The 21605-nt window shown below is 36.2% G+C and overlaps 1 protein-coding gene and 2 long non-coding RNA genes across 11 annotated transcripts in view; 2 read left to right on the top strand and 1 right to left on the bottom strand.

The window, feature by feature from the left end:
* LOC135749358 (NLR family CARD domain-containing protein 3-like) overlaps positions 1-21605 on the top strand; it is a 220381-nt gene that overhangs the window by 66607 nt on the left and 132169 nt on the right. The gene's annotated exons all lie outside the window — the stretch shown is intronic.
* On the top strand, positions 8456-10588 carry LOC135749372 (uncharacterized). 2 transcript variants are annotated; one of them, XR_012335217.1, is made up of 4 exons: positions 8456-8727; positions 8891-9048; positions 9593-9714; positions 9872-10588. It is a non-coding gene; the product is annotated as an uncharacterized lncRNA (long non-coding RNA). The 2 variants fall into 2 exon arrangements; XR_010532354.2 differs by lacking the exon at positions 8891-9048 and having other exon boundaries at positions 8462-8727.
* Positions 10726-12713, bottom strand: LOC135749380 (uncharacterized). Its single transcript, XR_010532364.2, has 4 exons — positions 12626-12713; positions 12396-12527; positions 12210-12313; positions 10726-12099 (listed from the first exon to the last, which is right to left on the bottom strand). It is a non-coding gene; the product is annotated as an uncharacterized lncRNA (long non-coding RNA).

The following is a 21605-nucleotide window of genomic DNA, read 5'->3' as shown; positions in this document are numbered from 1 at the left end:
GCGTAACAGCATGGTTTTGTGACATTTTTAAACTTTTAGTCATAATATACATGTGAAGCACTGACCATTAGCATGCTACACTTGCTACTTTAGCGGGTTGGTTGAAATACATAATAGGCTATATACTTCCTGTCGAACTGCGCGATCCGATCGGCGTATTAATTTCTATGAAATCAAATTACTATAGTGACGCGAAAGTGACTGGGGAGCAGACTGGTGTTGCGCCACAAGCGAGTGATAGCAAAGTACCGCGAGAGAGACTCCAGTTATCACATGTAGAAATCTGCTTTGAATCGCTCTCGCGGTACTGTGACATCTCCAAGAGGTCTGCTTAGTGCAAATGAAGTCGAACCTGGAGTGTAGCTGCTCACGCGACACTGTAAAAACAGTCCAGAGAAGTGAACGAGTGCTGCAACATAAAATCCATAAAGTTTACAACGCACATGTGAGTAAACAACATTTAAATCATCAGTCCAGTTTATTACTTTATCTGGAGGTAAGGCTCCAAATGCAATAAAATAAGCCCGTGATTATATCCTGATGGTTTTTAGCTGCCTTCAGTTCCTCTGCATGTTTGCTTGTGCTTCACAGTGTTAAACTTCCCTTCTCTGTGTTCATTTAAATATCTACGTTCAAGATGTATATGATCTTAAACTTCTGTGAGGAAATTCATGTCTGCGTTGATGTTTAGTTCAGACTTGCAAATATTAGGCTAGATGGTCTTGTAATAATAATTAAGTATAAGCCTATTTTCAGTTTTAGACAATGCTTATATTATATGCAAAAATAAGCTTTTATATCAATGACTATGCAAATAAGAGTTAATTCATGGTCATCTTAAATGTGTATTAATTAAAAACATTTACACCATTAAATTACACATGGTAATGTTATCAATAGTTGTCAGATAATAGCTATTGAAGGAGTGGATATTTTTTTCACCTTCAATGCATGTGTTTGCCACGGATTGAAGATTGTAAACAGTTAATTTAATTTTAATTAACAGTTAAGTAACTTTTGTCCCTGAGTTAGATGTTGATTAACACTAAACCAGTCTAAAAATCAGTCCAGTTTCCCCAGCTGTAAACCCATTGGCTGTTAAAGTCTTTTTTTTCTTGTAATAAACTGACATGTTGATAACACATTCAGTTTATGTGTTCATGAGTACACTTTAGAATGCTCTTAGTTACATGAAGATCCATACTGTATGCATCTGTGAGTGTGGTGGTGCTTATGAGGTGTCGCGCTGGGACGAGTGAGCATAAGGGTGAGAGGGAAAAATCACAGTATACTCACTACAATAGGCCTGTGTGGCCTATTGATTAAACCTGCAAAGGAAAACAAGCGCTCTACAGGAGCTGAAGAGGGAATGATTGTGTTGAACCTCACAAACAGCTGTTTAATAAGTGGATACTGGTTCAAGATGTTCAAATCCTTCCCCTGATCTTCTAGGAAGTGCAATGTCTCCAGTTCAGCTTTGCTGTGTGTAGACTTGCCAGAGACCTCAACATCTTCGGTAAAGACAAAAAAGTCTTCCACTTCACCATCAGCAGGTGTTAAACTTGACTCGCTTTCAGTGACAAGCCCAAGGTCTGCTGCTGACTGGAGCATTAGTTCATGAATTCTTTTTTTTTCTCTCTGACAATTGTTGAGGTATCCAGCACATTTTGAAGTATGGATGGGTTACACTTGCCAGGATTGCCTCATTGACTTCTGGTTTAAGTTGCAGAAAGCTATTGAATCTGCTTCTGAAACCATCCATAACGGCTTTCAGTATCTGAAATTACTGGAATGTAAAGTTTCAAGTTTAGATTCCACAGCAAACAGGATGGAAAGAAGCTCAGCATAATAGCAGGATGACTGGCCCTGTAGTCTATCAATGGCGACTGCAATGGGCTTTAGGATTTTGGAGTACTCCTCCAGGTAATCCAGTTCTGCATCCCTGAATAAAGGTAGGTTCAATTTCACCATGATATCTCCAAGTTTTTCTCTTTGAGTGTTTAGCTGGTTGAGACTGTCGTAGAGAGAGTTCCATCGTGTTGGACATGGTGTGATCAATCTGCACTGTAACACCTCAGAGAGCTTCTCTGCACTCTTTGGTCTGCCTGAAGCATTCCACAAGGCAGAACATTTGCCCATTGTAGCATTGTTGAGACGAGAGAGACTGGGACTGTCTCTCATGGCTTTTTTCGCATCTGTGGTGGCCACTGAACTCAAGGTGTGGCATGCACACCGCAAGTGGGTTGGCAAAACAATTTCACTCTCATTCTCATCTGAAACTGATGAATCAATGTATATGAAAGACAGATCCTCATTGCCATCTTGCTCATCTTGCTCTTCTACAGTGACGCTGAACTCTTTAAAGGCCTTTACAAAATTAGACCCATTATCAGTCACTGTAGCCACAATGCGCTCGTGTGACAGCCCAAATTCAGAGTGGATTTCATCCAACAGTTCAGCAATTCGGTTATATGTGTGTGGACTTGGAAAATCTCTGCAAGCCAATGTGACAGACTGGCATTCCAATGTGTCATTATGAACCCAGTGTGCTGTGACTCCTATGAAGCTAGACACACTAGTCGACCATATGTCAGCCGTGGTGCAAAGATGTTCGGTAGTTTTCAACAAGTCTTTTACACTACTAACTTTTGATTCAAAGTCAAAGTCAATTCTTCTGCAGTGTTCTCCTTGACATCACAGATGAGTGTGGGCTAAGTCCTTGAATCAATTTGATAAATTCCTTCTGCTCAACTGTTGAGAGTGAATGCATACCTTGAACAACATAGGAAACAATCAGCTCATCTAATATTTTTTGTGACACCACTGAGGACCCTGCAAACAACTTGCTCTGCTTGAATTTGGTGTTGGCTGGAGTCTTTTTCTTTGCTGCTGAGGCTGTGACATCCTGCTTGTGTTGTTCATAGTCCTGAAGTGCTTCAGGGTGTAATCTCTTTAAATGAACTTTGAAATTTGTTGTTGCAGCTAAAGAGCCAGATATGATGTTCTTTTTTTTGTGCACAATTTAAATTCGGCTTGAACTTGGCCCAGTTCTGTTTGTTTCACAATCTCAAAGTATCTGCCATCCAATATTGCCGACCTAACCCGCCCAGTTGAACTAGTTGATGGAATTTCTGGTGAATCATCATTGTTTTCTGCCAGGTCAACACTGTAAAATGGATGGGACATTGTTTATTAATAGTATGCATAAAATTATACATAAAACATTCAGATTTTTAAATAGAACAGTTCATAGAAAAGTTATGGGACAAGAACAAAACACTAATACCTCATATAGACACTAAATGTTATATATAATTGGTTAAGCTAATTATAAATAGTCACAGTGAATAAAGAAACTACATAGGCCTACTGACTTTTAATTCCTTACCTCATTTCTGCTCTCTCTGTCATTCTGTCACCATAACCTTTCTCTCTCTCTCTCTCTCTCTCTCCCTCTTAAGTGCTTGCTTCCTTGCTGGCAATTACAAATAAACTTATGTAGTGCAAAATAGCAACCATTATACTTACTTCTGACGTTGTTACAATTACTAAACACTACTAAAACACATACTGTATGTAAAACTTATCTGCTATATAGCAAACAATAGGAATAGGGATGGGTGATATGACCAAAATCTTAATTTTTCTTCACAGTAGCAATATATGTCATGTTTCACAATTATAATATTCAGTTTTGATACCACAGCAAAAACTGAATTTTAAAGTCTTTTGATGCTTTTTTTACGCAAGTAGTATAGTAACTTTTATATTTATTTAATGTGAAGTTTACTTGTTTCTATACACATATAGAAAATATAAAGTTTATCTAATTTTTTTATTAGAAATCATTTGGAACTATTTTTTAGGATAAAAAATAAAATTAAAAGCTAAAGACTTTATGTGGTGTATCTTTCCTCGTTGTCATCGCAAATGCACACAATCACTAAACTAAACTGATGGAGACAGACAATGATTAACCTAATTATTTTGTCTCTACATAAACAAACAATTGCATAGATGGGTAAACACAATTACATTTTGGAAATGTGTCCAGTTACATTTTCATAAAGCACCATGTTTTTTAAATTTTAAATGATTACATTGACAAAATGAGCCTGCATTGCAGAAATAATTAATAAAGTAATGGACGGTGTTTAATACAATCGTTAATTGAAATAAAATAACTAATAAATTCAAAAACATATACACACAGTACTGTCCAATTTATTGTAATACATATGTTATCATATTAATATGTTTTGTTCTAATGTATGTCACAAGTCACAATTTCAACTAGTTTACTAGGTTTAAAATAATAAATAATTAATTCGGCAAACTACTTCCTCTCATTGCTGCATTTTAATGGTTTGGAGAACAATTACTCAGGGTCGCCCTCTGTCGTTTCACAGAATTATGCAATGGAGAGCACGTCAAGCATAAAAGCCTCGTAGGTTTACTGAGGAGCGCACAGGTTCACGGCGTAGAGTAGAGTCGAGTCATGTACATTGCGAAAGTATAAACAATGCTTCATCTTCACAAAGCTAAAGAAAAAGCGGCAAATGTGTGCTGATTACACGCTTGCCGCTTCACGTGGGAATTTGAATTTCCTTTCGCGGCAGTTATAATAACACAAATCACATCACACACCCAATAACTCAATCGCCCTTGCTTATATTTCCACTCCAACATTCCAATTATCACTAAAAGCTGCACAGCTATATTTGATTACCTCGATAGGCTTATCTATGACATGTAAACGATTTAGAAAAAGTTTCATCGATCCACAATTTGTATCATTGCTTGCCTATAAGAATCTGCAATATTGTCATATGATATTACCCATCCATAACATGCAGTAACGTTAATGCTTCAAGCACATTTGACAAGCTACTTTAATCAACAAGTAGCACATCCTCACTCACCTTATTCCAAAAAGTGCAGATCCAACGCTGCCGGGTACAGCTGCCTGCGGCTCAAGCTGGCTCATGGGCATGGATGTTGGGGGAGGGGCGTGTCTGGTCTGAAGCCTAAGCTAGTTGTTGATGCTTGAAAACAGCATCCTGATTAAAAGGTTAACTGGCTCAAAGTATTTTGAGTATTTTGAAAATACAAAAATACTCATCTTAAATGTATTTAAATACAAATTACATTTGATTTTTTCCAAAGGCTTTAAAATACAAAATACTATTTTGTATTTCAAATACGTATTTTAAATACATGTATTTGAAATACTGCCCATCCCTGCTGTCAGTTTTATGGCACATTATAATATAATCTTTGGTATCAGTGGTTTAAACTTCAGTGTATTTGATCACATCATCAATGTAAATTACAATTCTGTACAAATCTTGCTACCCCTACACCAGTGTTGGGGCTAGTTACTCAAAAAAGTAATATATTACGTATTACATATTACTCTCAAAAATAGTAATGCCTTACTTTACTTTATTACTCCCTGGAGAAAGTAACTAGTTATATTACTAGTTATATTACTAGTTACATTTTTTTTCTGGACAAGAATGTTTATTTGGGCAAGCCACGGCCAAGAAAATGCTGGCTTCCTTACCCGCTACTGGACGTGGGGCACAGCGTTTGGAGAAACATTAAAGAGTGTGCACTTCACCGTCAAGTTATTTTCCTTCCGTTGAACATAATAAAATATGACTGAATCTCCACCCGTCGAAACTAGCTTTCTGTTGCTGGGAACCTTCCTCTGAAAAAGAGCTTGCCGTTGTTGACGCTTCCATTTACCCGATCTATCTTTGAGTGTGCCGCTGCCGCTCTGTGCTGCTGGCTGCCGGGTGTCGACCAATCGGTGATGGTAAATGATACCTCGTGCCAAACTTAGACCAATCACTGTTCCATTCACGCCCTCCTCCCCTTCCCTTTTGTTCTCTGTGTTTTGTGCCTTGTGTAATGAAGGTGCTACTGGCGAATGTAACTTAAGTAACTAGCTCGGGAAAACTGTAATAATATTACCATTTTCAGACGGGTAATGCCTTACACTACTAGTTACTGAAAAAAGTAATATTATTACAGTAACTAGTTACTTTGTAACTAGTTACACCCAACACTGCCCTACACTGAAACAAGTGTTGCTAGGAAATGCATTTTAAAATATTTTTACTTGACTTGGTTTTCATTAGACTTTTTCATTTGACATCTTAAACTGACCTGGGCTGGGTTTCCTGATAACGATTGAACTTTGTACTTAAAAGCACTTTCCACACGCTACTTAACTCTTTAACTGCCACACCAAGAAAAAGGCATTTGAAAAATTTTTTTTTGCATTTCTTATCTTATGTCGCTAGTAAACACACACAATGTATTTTTTTCAACACATCCCATATTTTTTTTTAAATCGGCCTCTACCAAATGGTTGATATGTCACTTAAAGGAATTCAAACACATGGAAATTACAAATTATGAACTGTAATACTAATTTTTTACAAACATAATGAAAATAAAATAGTTTGGTATATAAAATCTTCTTTATGTATTGAAGTATAACATATTAAAATATTTCAGGTTTTGATTTTAACACAGGGAATTAAATGTTTTCATGGTTTTTTTTTTTTTGCAATAAAAATGACTAAAAGTAACAAAAATATGGACTTTCTGCATTTAAAACCTAAAATAAAAGAAGGCCAAAGATAGTAATACAATGGCATTTTAGTCTTTTATGATTTAAGAAACACACTGTCAAGTGTGGTAGTGCAACATCTTTTTTGTCTTTTTTTAGATAAATAAAAGGGGTCATGGCACGAAAATCGAGAAGGGTCTGGCTGCAGCACTTGCACTCTCTAACTTGCACTCTCAGACTTCTGCGCTTCCTGTGCAAGTGACATCTCCTGCACTCTTCGCTGCATGTAACGTCAATTGCAATCGACTTAAATAAACCGGAAACGTTAGTACAGAGGGATACTATTGATTATAAATGATTAAAACACAAACCTGCAAAATAATGCTGCGTTCCAGATAACCCGTAATAAGGATATTACCCACCTCAACCCGGAAATTACGCCGGTCATTTAACGGTATTAAATACTGTAAACGTGTTGATGTTACTAAATCATTTATCAATTTAATGTTACTAAATACTCTCTTTTTTTAGCTTAATTTAGACGTTATTTACGGGTTTGAGGTGGGAAATATCCTAAACCCTACTGCTGGAACACGGTATTATTTTGCAGGTTGTCTGAATTACAGTATTTTAATTATCCTTATTCTATAAAAATAAACAAAATGTGTTTCCAATTTTTTCCGTGTTGTAGGTTGTGTTCACTGCACGACAATCTCTCTATAATGTCGATATGTTTAGCCTTTCAATATGCTATGCCAGTTGTTACAGTTAACTTACTGTATAGACCATTTCAGCAGTAACAACATAAACAAGCGGCTGTCACGGTCCGCACGTAACTTCCGGTAAACTCCGCTAAGAATAAATAACAACAAAGTTCTTTAAACATAGTTTATTTATATAACAAGCAAAAAAACAACACATAGATTACCTAGGAAACCAAAACATTTGTTATTTTCGACGAGGCATTCATTCAAGAGATCAGTTTAGTAACTAGTCAGACCATTAAAAAAACGAAACCGGAAGTAAGGTTCGGATCCAGACGTGTATCACGTGCGTCCGATGAAACCGTCTATAACAGCTAGAATAATGATTATCAAGGGTATTAAAGAGTCTGAACAGCAACAAAAATGTACCTTCAAATTAAAAAAACATGATCCAAAAGTATTTATTTTTAAAGACTATTATAGCATTAGCAAGTAGAACCTGAAACGTTAAAAGTAATAAAAAATAAAAATTACACACACACACACACACACACACACACACACACACACAAACAGTACACGTTTAGAGTTTAATAATGTTTAAGTAAATGTTAACATTGACAAGGGTTAACATGCTGAAGAAGGACAGTTCCTTATTAGTTGTTAACTAACTTAATTAACCTTGTTTCATTCCGATTAAGTTATAGCTTTCAACACCATCATCAAACACTTAAGGTAACACTATCAAAAAGCATCAGGGACTATAGACCATTTCAAAAGATGTAAACAACACTGGTCCAGAAGCACTTCCTGTTTCAGTTTTTTAACACTAGATAAATATTGGGATAAAATAAACCAACGGAACATATAAACCTAAATTAACTGAAGTTAAACAAACATCTTAAAGGTAATGATATATGTGAAATAAAAAAATACTGTCACAAACTGTAACAGGAAGTGTTTCTGGACCAGTGTTGTTTACATCATTTGAACTGGTCTATACCAGGGGTAGGCAAGTTCAGTCCTAGAGAGCCGCAGTCCTGCATATTTTAGCCTAAGCACTGATAATCTAACCTGCTGTCTAAATCTGAAGACATTGATTAGCTTGTTCAGGTGTGTTTGATTACACTGTAAACCTGAATGCTCAAGTAATTAATTGTATTTAGTACTGTTAACTTAAATCATTACAATTAGTTCAAATTAATTAACCTTGTTGAGTATTTAGAACTTTCAGATATTTATGAGTTTGTAAAAATTAAACTTTTTAAGTTAGATGAATACATGTTGTTTTTTAATTTGCACTAACTGTCTCTTTAATGTACTCCAACTTAAAATCCCTCAGTTTAGAGATTTTGCGTCTGACGTCATCCGTGTTCACGTAAGCTGCTCGCGTTGAGTTCTTCTCCTCAAGATGACGGATCGGTCGCTTCATGGGGTGCTGTAAGTCTCACCTTTAAACTCAATGTATCAATTCTAAAGGCCATTATGTTTACTTTTCATGTACGTAATTGTGTTTAACAGTTAGATGTGATGCAAATATGATATTTTTAGATGCGTTGTCACGTTGTTGCTGTCTTTTGTGAGTAATGCCATATTTGGCTAGGGAATGTAGTGACTGCAGTACTGGAAGATTCCAGTAGGGGGCGTGGACAGGTGACTAGGGTCAAGCACACGTTCCTGTAGTATCATCATAGAACAATACACTGATCGAGGGAAACTCAGCGTGTTTGTTTGTCTCTAATACCTGTTCCCTTATTGCAGGTAAAACCCCTAGAAAACCTATTATTTATTGCTTTAATGCTTCAGTGACTGTTGTGGGAATTATTATGAGTTTGTTTTATGCACTTTATTAGTTAAAAAGTAGCTAAACTGTGTTTAATGAAAAGTAGGTCACCCGTGGCGCACGTGAATCACCCCCCCCCCCCAATGTGACGATAACTTGAGAGTAATGGTTGTGGTCTAAATGATTATTTCTAATGATGTGTTTATTAAGGTTATGGCAGTGCAAGTTTTATATGTATTGATCAGGATTTTTAGTTTGTGTTTATACTATTAGTCGATGTGTTAAGTGACTGGTCTAAAAGTAATAAACAGTGGTTAATGTGAATCGTTGTGCACATGGCTGTTTAAGTGAGTAACTGAATAATGAGACACATATGTATACTATTAATATGCATTATATTGCATTTGTCAATATATGTGTTTTAATGAGAGAGAATTGTTGCGTTTGCTACCTGTTTATTTTTAGATCCTGCTTGCTATTACTGTTTGAATCATGTTTAACCATGTAAATGTTTCTTTTCAGATTTCAAATAAGATGATAGACTGGGAGTGCAGGGTGTAAAAAGTTGAATCGTTCAAGACTCCACCTCCTCAGACACCACAGACTAGAACATAGACACTGCTCAAAAATAAGTCCACTTCCATGTATGTATCATGTTTGCCCCTGCATGTTTCACACATTCGGTGAACTCAAAGTCACCTGTGTAGAAGCCATGTAACGGATAATTCCTAATAAGTGATGTTCTAAATTCTGGCAGCATCATTTTCATGTTCTTAATCTTTTTTGTTCCTTATTTTTTAGCTTCTGAAGATTCTGAAGTGCACATTGAGAAAGAGCCACTGGAGCAATATACGGTTGTGCGTTACAGCTCTAATGGCCAAATGCATAGTGACCCAGTGAATGTCTCTGTTGTTCTTGAGGACGAATTGGTCACCACCCACAACCAACTTCCAGAAGCCTTTCTTGTCCTGTTTGGATTCCTGTATGCTTTTCACATACATATTCCTAAAGGACTTGCAAAAACATTTGTATTTGTGCAAAAAACTTTTGCTTGGCATGGAAGATGGGAAACTGTCTCCTAGCCTGCAAACCTTAAAGAATGAGTTGATGTGAAGCATAACTTGTACTACCTCAGCACACACAAAAGACAAAAAGAGTTACTTAAATGTTATCTAACTGATGTTACTGTGATTTGAATTTTTTACTTGTATCTACTTAGTTCTTATTGACAAGTTATGGTATTAACAAACCGGTTCAGTTTAAGAAATTGTCATGTTTAATGCAACTGTGTGGTGTTAATATATGAAGTTGGCTGTTAAGCATTCCTTGCTCATTTCTCATTTTTATAAAATGCTGTTAAACAGTTTGAGCCTGTTAAAAGGTATGTTGTGTTGCTAAGAGAATTTAATTTTTGAATGGAAAATATTAAAGAGCACCAATTATGCTAATAAATTGGCACGTTAGCACGTTATTGTAATATCCCATAGTACATACATGTTATTAAAACTTGAACTAATGCACTGTGAGTCTTATAAATTGCTTACATACCTCACCGATTTCTGCATGTCTGGAAAACGCTCGGATTTAGTTCCTGTCTCCGCCTCCCAAAATGTCTAGTGTATTCGGATTGGTCAGATGACTACTCAACTGTTATTGGTCAACTGGGTTCGGCGTGTGTTTGAAAGGTTACGCCCCTGACTACGCGTGGGTTTTCCGGTTCTGACTGAGAGTCACAGGCAACGTAAACAAGTGCTATATTTCTCTATAAACGATGGTGTCTGTACTGCCTTACCACTTCGAGCTCGATCCAGAGAGTTCAGACGGCCGTTACGATGTAAACGATCTCCGTCAATGAACGCGATTGGATTTAACTTTTTTAGGTGTCCTTAGCTCTGCCAGAATGCTAAACGAAGACGAAAATGTGTTGCAAAGACATCCAAAAGGTAATTATAACGTACTACATTACTTTGCAAACTATATGGAAACACCAAATGTAGCACATAGAAAGTATTTTTTGAAATGATTATAAAACTATTTCACTTATTAACATTATTTTACTATAGTAAACTTTATTATAAAAGCCTGCTTACATACTATATTACTGTGCAAACTATATGGAAACACCAAATGTAGCACATAGAAAGTATTTGTTGAAATGATTATAAAACTATTTCATTTGTTAACATTATTTTACTATAGTAAACTTTATTATAAAAGACTGTTACATACTATATCACTGTGCAAACTATATGGAAACACCAAATGTAGCACAAAGAAAGTATTAATGGAAATGAATGTTCTACATTATTTCACTATGGTAAACTTTTTTATGAAAGACTGCTTACTTATAAGTGCTATGTTTTTACTTATTAGGTTTTAAGGAGAATGCAACATGTTCCAGGGCCTCTTACCTGCGTGATTCATCATCCAGGTTTTGCACAAATTGTCTAAATCCCTACACACAGAACATTTATTGTACCGACTATAAGCCTTTGAGGTGCAGGACTAGAGTAAGTTTTATTACATTTTTAAACCAATAACACTAAAGTATCATTATAGTAACAAAGTACCCAAAAGAACAAAAGATGTAACTTTAAAGAAAATATAATAGTCAGTCAAAAGTTTTTATTTATTTATTACAAATATATATTTAAATGTTAAACAATATACAAATAAACATACTTTAGTAACCATATTGTGCTCTTGTTTCAAAAATTGTTCAATTCATTTCTTACAGCTATCTATTCAGATAAATGGCATATCAAAGCTTTGTCAGCTGGTGCTATTTAAGACGACACTATAAGGTTATCATCCTGTCGTGTGTTGTTCTCCAGATACGCTTGGAGCTTCCTGATCAGATCGGTCACAATTTTGGCTTTCGACGACCCCTGCACTGAAGATGGCATCCAATCACGTCCTCCTTTGAAGGTCTCTCAAACTGTGATGCCAGGTCCATTGGAATCGGGGTTTCCTTCAGCTTATCTTCAAATACCTCAGCAAACACAAGCCTGATCACATCATCCACATAACTGTAGAAATATTGCAGTCAATAAATCTTTTGTTTTGATGATTTATTTCCCTGCTTCATACATTACGTTTTTAATTATGAATGTATTTGAAATAAAACATTACTGCTTACGGTATGTCACTTGTGTGTTTTGGGAACATAGCCTTGTACTTTCCCTCTCCTGCTTTTGTTACGGCTTGGTGACATTGTAATGGATGGCTGCAAGGTACAAATACCTGTAAAATATAAACAAGCAATTAATTTATTGTAAAAGTAAATACTACTTTATTTAACACAGTTACTAAAATACTTAAATACCTGCACAGCATTCCAATAAATGAGAAAATCATTTTTTTTGCTGCAAATCTGAAATCTCAGGCTACGGACGGCAAAGGCATCCACTGATGATGATGATGGAAACATTGTGAAACGATGCTACTGCCTGGGTTCCTATTATTATGCAGAGAAAAAAAACTTTGTCATCATCAGTTATACATTTAAGACTGGTAGTGGTTTCACTAGGTAAATACATAATATGTGTTACACACCTTTGCTCCTCATATGCCAATCTGACTCCTTGTACTGTGTGTAATGATGTTGGATGTTTGCATACAGTGTAGAAGGATGTGTACAGCTGCGAATTTAGGATATAGACAAATAAAACAAACATGTATTCAGTCAAAAAGAAATATTATAACAATAGAGTACAACGACTATAAATCGTTAGACTATTCATTAAAACGTAAATGTATTACATATTACATGGCCCAACATTAGCAACACACATTACGTGTTTACTTCGTTTCAAAATCTAAGAAAGCTTCAAGTAAATACATCATCTGTACTTAGAGTTTCTTGAGTTTGATCATGAGAACAAATTTTACTGGTAACAGTTTAGCTGGCATTTGTATTTGTATTTAGCTTAGCAACTTAGCAAGTTTGTAAACATGTCTAAACCAACATCGATAAAAAAAACGATAGTCTGCATAATTCAACATACACGTGTGTAAATATGGTACGTTGTTTATGAAATAACGTTACAGTATTACAACACAAAACAATTAGCTTGCAAGCTTAGCTCTACACGCACATTATGTTAATCTCCGGTTACCGGTTACCGGGTACAGTAAAAGGCAAATAATAAACATGAATACTTACAGTCTGTGATCCAGAAGTGCACAGTAATCCAACTTTCAAGAGGAGACGTCGCGCAAATCCAGCTTCGGTTCATGAGAAGCAGTTATTGTGAAAACTCCGTGAACAACTTCTGACTGGATTTTTCCGGAACCGTATTAAACATGATGTCCTCTGTGTAAGTCCATAAAGTGCTATTTTGGCCTCGCATCTAAAGAGACAGCGTCTACTCGAGAGATTTAATCGCTTAAACAATGAAACAAGAGTTTGCAAACAGAGTCAAAGCAGGGACTCCCAACCTCCGCCATTTTAGCTCTCTTCTGACTCGGCGCTCCCCACCCCACCCTCGTCTTTGAGGGCGTACCCAAGCAAAGCAGAGAGAGCTGAACTATGATAATGTTGGTCTTATCTACGTCACTAATCCCAGGAAGTAAACTGTTGCCTACAATCCGAGTGTTTTTTGTAGTCCTCGAACGTTAGAGACGATAACTCGCGTCATCGTTTTCTTTGAGGTATGTACTTTTTGAATATCGTTAGCATGTACTAATGCACACTTACACACAAAAGGATGTTTAAAAACGTGTATCCCATAATAGGTGCTCTTTAAAGGTAGAGAATGATAAGTATCAGCTCTCAGGAAAGTGTTACGAGCTGTAGGTTTTTTGGAAAGACCTGTATAAAGATAGTTACCTTCTTTGATTATCCACAAATTGCATCAAACTCCATAGTAAATGTCAAAAACTTTGAGCAAACATTTAAATGAAGGGTATGAAGTTGTGTAACATCACCTTTAAAGAGACAGAAACAATCATCCAAATATCTCTTCCAAATCAATATATTGGTAGAAAACACATGATTGGAGTAAACAAATTTCTCCTCAAAGAGAGCTATATAAATATTCGCGAAAGAGGGTGCAAATGTACTGCCCATTGCCACACCTCTCTTTTGAATATAAAATTAATTCTGAAATATAAAATAATTATAGGAAAGTACAATTTCCGATAGCGTCCTAATATATTCATTTGAAGGAATTAAATCAGTACGTCCAGATAGAAAATGGACCATAGCATCAACACCCTCTTTATGTGGAATACATGTATATAAGGATTAAACATCAAATGAGACCAGTAAAATGTATTCGGGTATTGGATTAATAGAATCAATGAAAGAAAACATATGCATAGTATCCTTCAAAAAAGAGGGCATTTTGTTACAGAATGGTCTTAAAAAGAAATCCATAAATGTAGAGATAGAGGAAGTTAATGAACCAATACCTGATACAATTGGACGTCCTGGAGGTGATTCTAAACGTTTATGGATTTTCAGTAAGAGATAATGGGATTTTCTATATTAAGGAATTCAAATTCTCTCTTATTAATCTCATCATATTGTAACATTGAAACGAGAACAGCATGAATTTGCTCTTTAAAGATTCTCGTCGGATCTTCTGGGAGTTTATCATAAAAATCTGAATCAGAGAGTTGTCTTTTACATTCACTTATATAATCACTGACATTCTGAATCACAATCGCCCCTCCTTTATCCGCTGATTTTATAATGATCAATATTTTAAATCAAGCAGAGCCTCTCGTTCCTCCTTAGATAAGTTGTCATATCTTGTCATATCATGTCTACATGTTTTAATGTCACTAAATAACATCTCAACATCATGTTCAACCAATCGACAGTAAGTTTCCACTGATGGATTTCTATTAACAGGTGGATTAGAACTTTTGACTTTAAAAGGAGTTCCACTTTTCTCATCTTGGATAGAAGTTGTACATTCTTGCATATGAGATTGGTAATCCTGATGTTTCTAAAGAATTTAAAGTCAATTTTAATATCAAAGTCTTTTGCTTCGAAACATGGGATAAAAGATAATCCCTTGTTCAAAACAGAGATACGAGAACTTGTCACATTTTACATATGAAACGCACATTTGCTGACTATTTTTAACAATAAACTGACACTAAGACATTTATTAGTATCAATCCACATACTACAACGTCGGAACGGTCCTCTTTCTCCACACTTGTAAAAACTGGGTAGTTTCGTCCTCTGTGACCTCTTGACGTGATGACATATTGTGTAAGGTCGCGCTGGCGCTTTTCAGGACCGGAGATAGACAAGAAGTTGTGGTTTAAAAGTGAATATTTTTTATTTTTCTTGAAATATATTTTTCTTCAAAAATGATTGTGACCCAAAACACACATCTAACGTCACTAAGTCATTTTAGAAGAATGGGGAGGTATGGGGAGTTCTGAAAAGACAAGCAGAACGGCATTCATCATCCAGCATCCAGGATCTGATACAAAATATTAGATTTTTTTTTTTTTTTTTGAATTTTTGTAGGGTGTACTCATTTTTACATCACCTCATTTGATTTAAATTAGTTATTTTTCGTACCCTTAAAATGGTAAGTGACTTTCACTCTTATGTTAAGAAACATAAATGTTTAATAAAACTGTTGTGTAAATATACAGCAAAGTTGTCTGATATTTACTAACAAATGGAGAAAAAAGTGAGTGTACTCATTTATGCTGCACTGAATGTATTGTTCTTTATTGGTAAATCAATTTTTTTACAGTACGAATCGCTAAAGTACATATAAAAACTAATTAATACTATCTTGTATTTTATGTAATATCATTTATTAAATATTTCATCATTTTCTTGTTTTCTATTATTTCTTTATTATATTTATAGCATACGTGTCAACGCTCTAAACTATTATAAAACTATTATGTTTTCATACAAATTAATTTGCATAGGCTTGTTTATATATTAATAACATTTTACATCATGTGTGTGTTATATTTTTATATTTATTAAGTATGTAAATATAAAAATTTTAGAACAAAGAGGAAAAAGATAAGGTATAAGGTAAAAAGAAATAATAGAAAATGGAAAAAATATAAAATATTTAATAAATGGTGATATTATTGCTTTTTTAGTATAACCCACTCAAATCTTTAATCTTTCTAAATAAATTATAAATGTAACGTGATGAGAACGCTATAAGAAACACATATATTAGATTAGATTATTCTTTATTGTCCATTCTTCACATGTTTCAAGCATACAAAGCAATCGAAATTACGTTTCTCTCCATCCCACGGTGAAGACAAAGACATGTAATTACAGAACTAGACTAAAGTTTGCAAACATCAAAAGTGTGCAAATGGCATTGTAGTGCAAGACAGTTCAATCATAGCAGCATCAAACTGTGAAGACAAAGACATGTAGTTACAAAAATAGACAGAAGTTTGCAAACATCAAAAGTGTGCAAATGGCATGGTAGTTTAAGACAGTATCAAAAACAGCATCTGAAATGTGCAAATGGCATTTTAGTGCAAGATAGTTCAATCATAGCAGCATCAATAAGTGTGCAAATGGCATGATAGTATGAGAACAGTTATGGGGGGTTATCTTCTTGACGGCCTGGTGACTGAGGGGAAAGAGTTCAGCATCCTAACAGCATGGTGGAAGAAGCTGTTGCTGAGTCTGGTGGTGCGGGAGTGGTGGCCCCTGTACCTCTTCCCAGATGGCAGGAGACTGAACAGATTGTGAGCTGGGTGGCTTGTGTCGCTCACGATTGTGGTCGCTTTGCGTCTGAGGCGGGTGGTGTATATGTCTTGCAGAGTGGGAAGTGGGGCACCAATGATCTTTCCGGCTGTATTGACTATGCGCTGAAGAGCTTTCCTGTTATATTCAGTGCAGCTGGAAAGGATGCTTTCAATGGTACCTCTGTATAAAGTGCTCATGATGAATGGAGGAGCCCTTGCTCGTCTGAGTCTGCGCAGGAAGTAGAGACGCTGCTGAGCCTTCTTCACCAGAGATGCAATGTTGGTGGTCCAGGAGAGGTCTTCTCTGATGTGCACTCCCAGGAATTTGGTGCTGCTCACTCTCTCCACATCGGCACCGTCGATGGATAGTTGCAGGTGTTCAATGTTACCTCTCTGGAATTCAACAATAATTTCTTTAGATTTGCTGACGTTCAGCAGGAGGTTGTTATTTCTGCACCATGTGGTCAGAAGGTCCACCTCCTTCCTGTTGTGAGTCTCGTCTCCCTTGGTGATGAGACCCACCAGAGTTGTGTTTGTCCGCAAACTTAATAATGTGGTTAGTGTTATGAGTTGTTGTGCAGTCGTGTGTCAGCAGCGTGAAGAGCAGCGGACTGAGCACGCAGCCTTGAGGTGCCCCTGTGCTCAGTTTGATGCTGCTTGAGGTGTAGGTGTTGTTGCCAACACTCACTTCTTGAGACCTCTGACTGAGGAAGTCCAGTATCCAATTGCAACGTGAAATACTTAGTCCTAGTTTGTGAAGTTTGCAAATGAGTTGTTGTGGAATGATTGTGTTGAATGCTGAACTGAAGTCTATGAATAGCATTCTCACATATGTGTCTTTTTTGTCCAGGTGGGTAAGGGCTAGATGAAGGGGATAGGAGATTGCATCCTCTGTAGATCGTTTGGCTCAATATGCAAACTGGTAGGGGTCCTGGGTGGGTGGGATCAGACTTCGACAGAACACCGGACATCTTATCTAATTACTTTCTATTCTAATTATTAAAAGATTTCCAAATGATTTCACTCCAGTCTGTACATTTAAGGGCTTATTTCAACCATTAACACCTACGTTTATCTTCAAATAGTGTCTTCGACAATGGTATTCTATAAAAATGAAGGTCACCTTTTTTTGGCATTCCTATTCTGACACTCGACAGCACAACAAGACATTTTCTAGTGAGTTATTTTGCTCGTTTCACTTGTTGTGTAACTAATTTCTTCTGTTTTCCTGCCACCATATTGCACGAGCAGCCTGCAGTGACGTAACTGTGACGTCTACTCGCAAACGCACAGATTTATGGGAAATGAAGTTTTTTTTTACAGAGCGCTCTAAAGCATACTGCACAGTCAGCTCAAGAAAGGTCATAAAAGAGGGGAAAGATTGCAACCAACCAAATAAAATAAATATATATTTTGAAGTTCATTTTTTTATTTGTTCCTCTGACAATATAATGGATTTTTATTTCACTATAATGGGTTTGTGTGCCAGCAGTCATCAGTTGTTACATTGACTATTTGCTGTTATCCAAGGAAATTCTTGTTTATTTGATTATGCATTTGGCCAATTTCTATCTAAATAAATCAGACATTTTCAAGTACATGATGGTGTGGTTGTTTTTACGAACACAGTGTCAAAAACCTGCAAAACATTTGCAGCCTATTATCATCTAATGCTTAGTTTAATGTGCAGGTTGTATTTGATGGGTCTACACGTGATGCACACATCTTGAGGGAGAGTGCACTGGCAAACGTGTGAGGATGGAAAGCTCTGTATTGTCATGGTAGCCTACCAGTAAATGTAAATTTATAACCATAATAACACAAATGGCGTCTCAATATCACTGTATTTAAACACATACGCAAGGATGCTCATAGTCAACACTCAGCGTAGCTGCGCCTGGTCACCCCAGAAGCTTAGATACCCCTTAGCAAATGTACAGCTGTGCCTCTGCCAGTGTATGCATGATGTGCGCTGAGTAAACATCATTTCTTAATCTCAACATCTATTGTTGTTCACCCTCCGCTGCTGGTCACCGGCTCTGTCTCGTGTGCAATATAAAGCCTGTGACGGCAGCAAAGTATTTTTTGGGCTTTTAGTGCACTCAACTCGGATGACGGACTGATTGCTGGGGTGACTCAATCTCAAAGTGTGTTCAAGTACGAGTACAAATGTTAACTTTTGCTTAAATCTGCTTTTTTCTGCTTAAATCTGAACTTATCTGCTTTAAATCTGCTTAAATCTGCATTTAAGAACATTAATAAATGTTGTATTTATCAAATTAATAAATGTGTGTTTTTTTAGCTGACAGTTAAAGGGGACAAGTCAAATAAATCTTTGGTGTCCCAGAGTACGTATGTGAAGTTCTAGCTCAAAATTGCCACTTTGTAGGTGTGAGCGAAAATGTTTTTGGTGTCTCCCTTTAAATGCAAATTAGTTGATCTCTGCATGAAATGGGGTGCTATGGTTGGATAGTGCAGATTAAGGGGTGGTATTATCAGTGTTCGAATTATGTCAAAGCTTATGGGGGGTCCCCTAGCTAAGCCCCACCCCCCGGCCAAGCTCCACCCCCCTGATTATAGGGTCGCTGTGATTTCACAACGTAAGATGTGATCGTCCTTGATCAACAATCATCTGATCCTGGTTTTAATCAAAGAAACCCCAAATTACCCTTAACTCAAACTCTAAAAAAAGTTTACCCCTCAAATTAGTGTGAAACACTGGCAAGGGCAGAACTTTTAAACAGAATAGGGGTGAAATAGGGTGGACTCATTCTTAAATTACATAATTTTACTATATAGTAGTGATTAAATGGATGATTACATTGCGTTTTTTGAGTCATAGATTGAATAATTTTCGGATCAGCAAAACTGGAAATGATGAGCATATAAAAATAGAAAAGAACAAAGTTACAAATAAAGCAAGATCTAACAGTAGTATTTAGGTACATAAATAGAATCAAATGAATAATAACACTGTCTTCTTCACTGTATAAATTACATATAATTAATCTTTTTAAAGATACATAATTTTAAAGATAGTTATCATGCCACCTGGTTGAAGGTTGCTGTCCCCAGCACTCACAGCAGCCCCATTCGCGTAATTTGCGGGTGGTATACGTCCCCACTGCTTTATGACCAAGTTGATTGTGCCCCAACTTCCGACCACGAAGTAATTCTTGCGTTCATAATCATAATTAGGGTCCATATTCATTTAAAACGCATGTACAACGCATGACGCGCCGCCGCCTTCTGCTTTTCAAAGCGGTCGCCTGTGAACACGAGATTTGTTTTAGACGCGTCTATTTGAGTGCACTTGCTGCATGTTTAGATTTAAAATAAACTTGAGCGCAACTTGATACCTTGATAAAAGGTAAATGTAAATGTAAAAAAAAAGGTAAAAATCTACCAGTAAGTTATGTAACAATGATTAATCTATTAATAGTTATTCTTCATCTATTTCATGCAAACGCTAGGGGAAAAATATAGGGGAAAACATTTGATCCTTTTCAGGAGTTGATAACTTGATAAAAGGTACATGTCGTATTTTTTATATCTACCGGTAAGTTATATGTAACAATGATTAATCTATTAATAGTTATTCTTCATCTATTTCATGCAAAACGCTAGGGGAAAAAATATAGGGGAAAACATTTGATCCTTTTCAGCAGTTTTTGAATAAGTTTAATTGAATAATATTAAAATACCTTATGGTAGGGCTGCATGATTATGGCAAAATCGTAACTGTTTTAGACTATTTGCATTGAATTGGAAACGATATTTTTGGAAAATATATTAATTGCAAGGCTGCAAAGAATAGTGCACTGAGGATTTAATTATATTATTTTAATATAGTCAGTGGTGAACTAAAGTGGGCCGGTCTAAGACATGAAACTCCAGGGCTGAAAATGAGTCCCACTTCGGCCCTGCATGTTACATTTTTCCAAGGTTTAAAAAAACACATGCAAAAGATACTTTCTACAAATAATTATTTATTTCTGAAAGATGCATAGTTGAGCGATAGGCTAAGTATTAAAGAGACTATCATTTATTATCATTTAAGCGTGATTTCTTCTGCTTTCCTAATAAAATATTTTGTGTGACTGGGTTGACCAGCCGTCAGTCTGAGTGGATAGCTTTGCCACTGTTATGAAATAATTGTTTGAGAAGATTTTTAAAAAAAACCTTAAACCTAAAGATTACTAAAGATTCTTACCGCAACTGAGGTAAAAAATACTCCACACGCAGATAGAGACATTAACTCGTCTGTCAATTCCTCCAGAAAACAGCATGAGGCGCACTTGCGAGTTTCTTTATTTTGGACAGAAGTCATTTGAATTATTTTATTGCGAAATTAGGACAAATAATGGACAGTATCGCTTTGTGACACGCAAAATGAGGATTTTAAATTTATGTAGTATTTTAATTTTAATAAAAACCAGGGGACCCCCCTAATTTATATTTTTGTGCTTTATGGGGGGTCCCTTAAGGCTTATAGGAGGTCCGGGACCCCCCCAGACCCCCTTCAATTCGAACACTGGGTATTATCCCTTCTGACATCACAAGGGAGCCAAATTTCAATTACCTATTTTTTCACATGCTTGCAGAACAGAACAGCACTTTTGGGAGTACTTCGACTCGGCGCAGTAACACCCTCCCTCTCCCATTATGAGAGGGAGAAGGGGAGCGGATTTTTCATGCGAGTTGAAGTACTCCCAAAATTGCTGTTCCGCCATACAATGTAGTTCCTCTTTTAAATCCGCTAAGAAAAGCGCTACGTTTTATTTTGTACCACCAAACTCGTATAACTACTCGTCTTAAATAGGAAAAA

Source organism: Paramisgurnus dabryanus, chromosome 16 (genome assembly GCF_030506205.2).
Source record: "Paramisgurnus dabryanus chromosome 16, PD_genome_1.1, whole genome shotgun sequence".
Lineage (NCBI taxonomy): Eukaryota > Metazoa > Chordata > Actinopteri > Cypriniformes > Cobitidae > Paramisgurnus > Paramisgurnus dabryanus.
The sequence above is the reverse complement of the archived record's forward strand: the minus strand, read 5'-3'. Positions and strand labels throughout refer to the sequence as shown.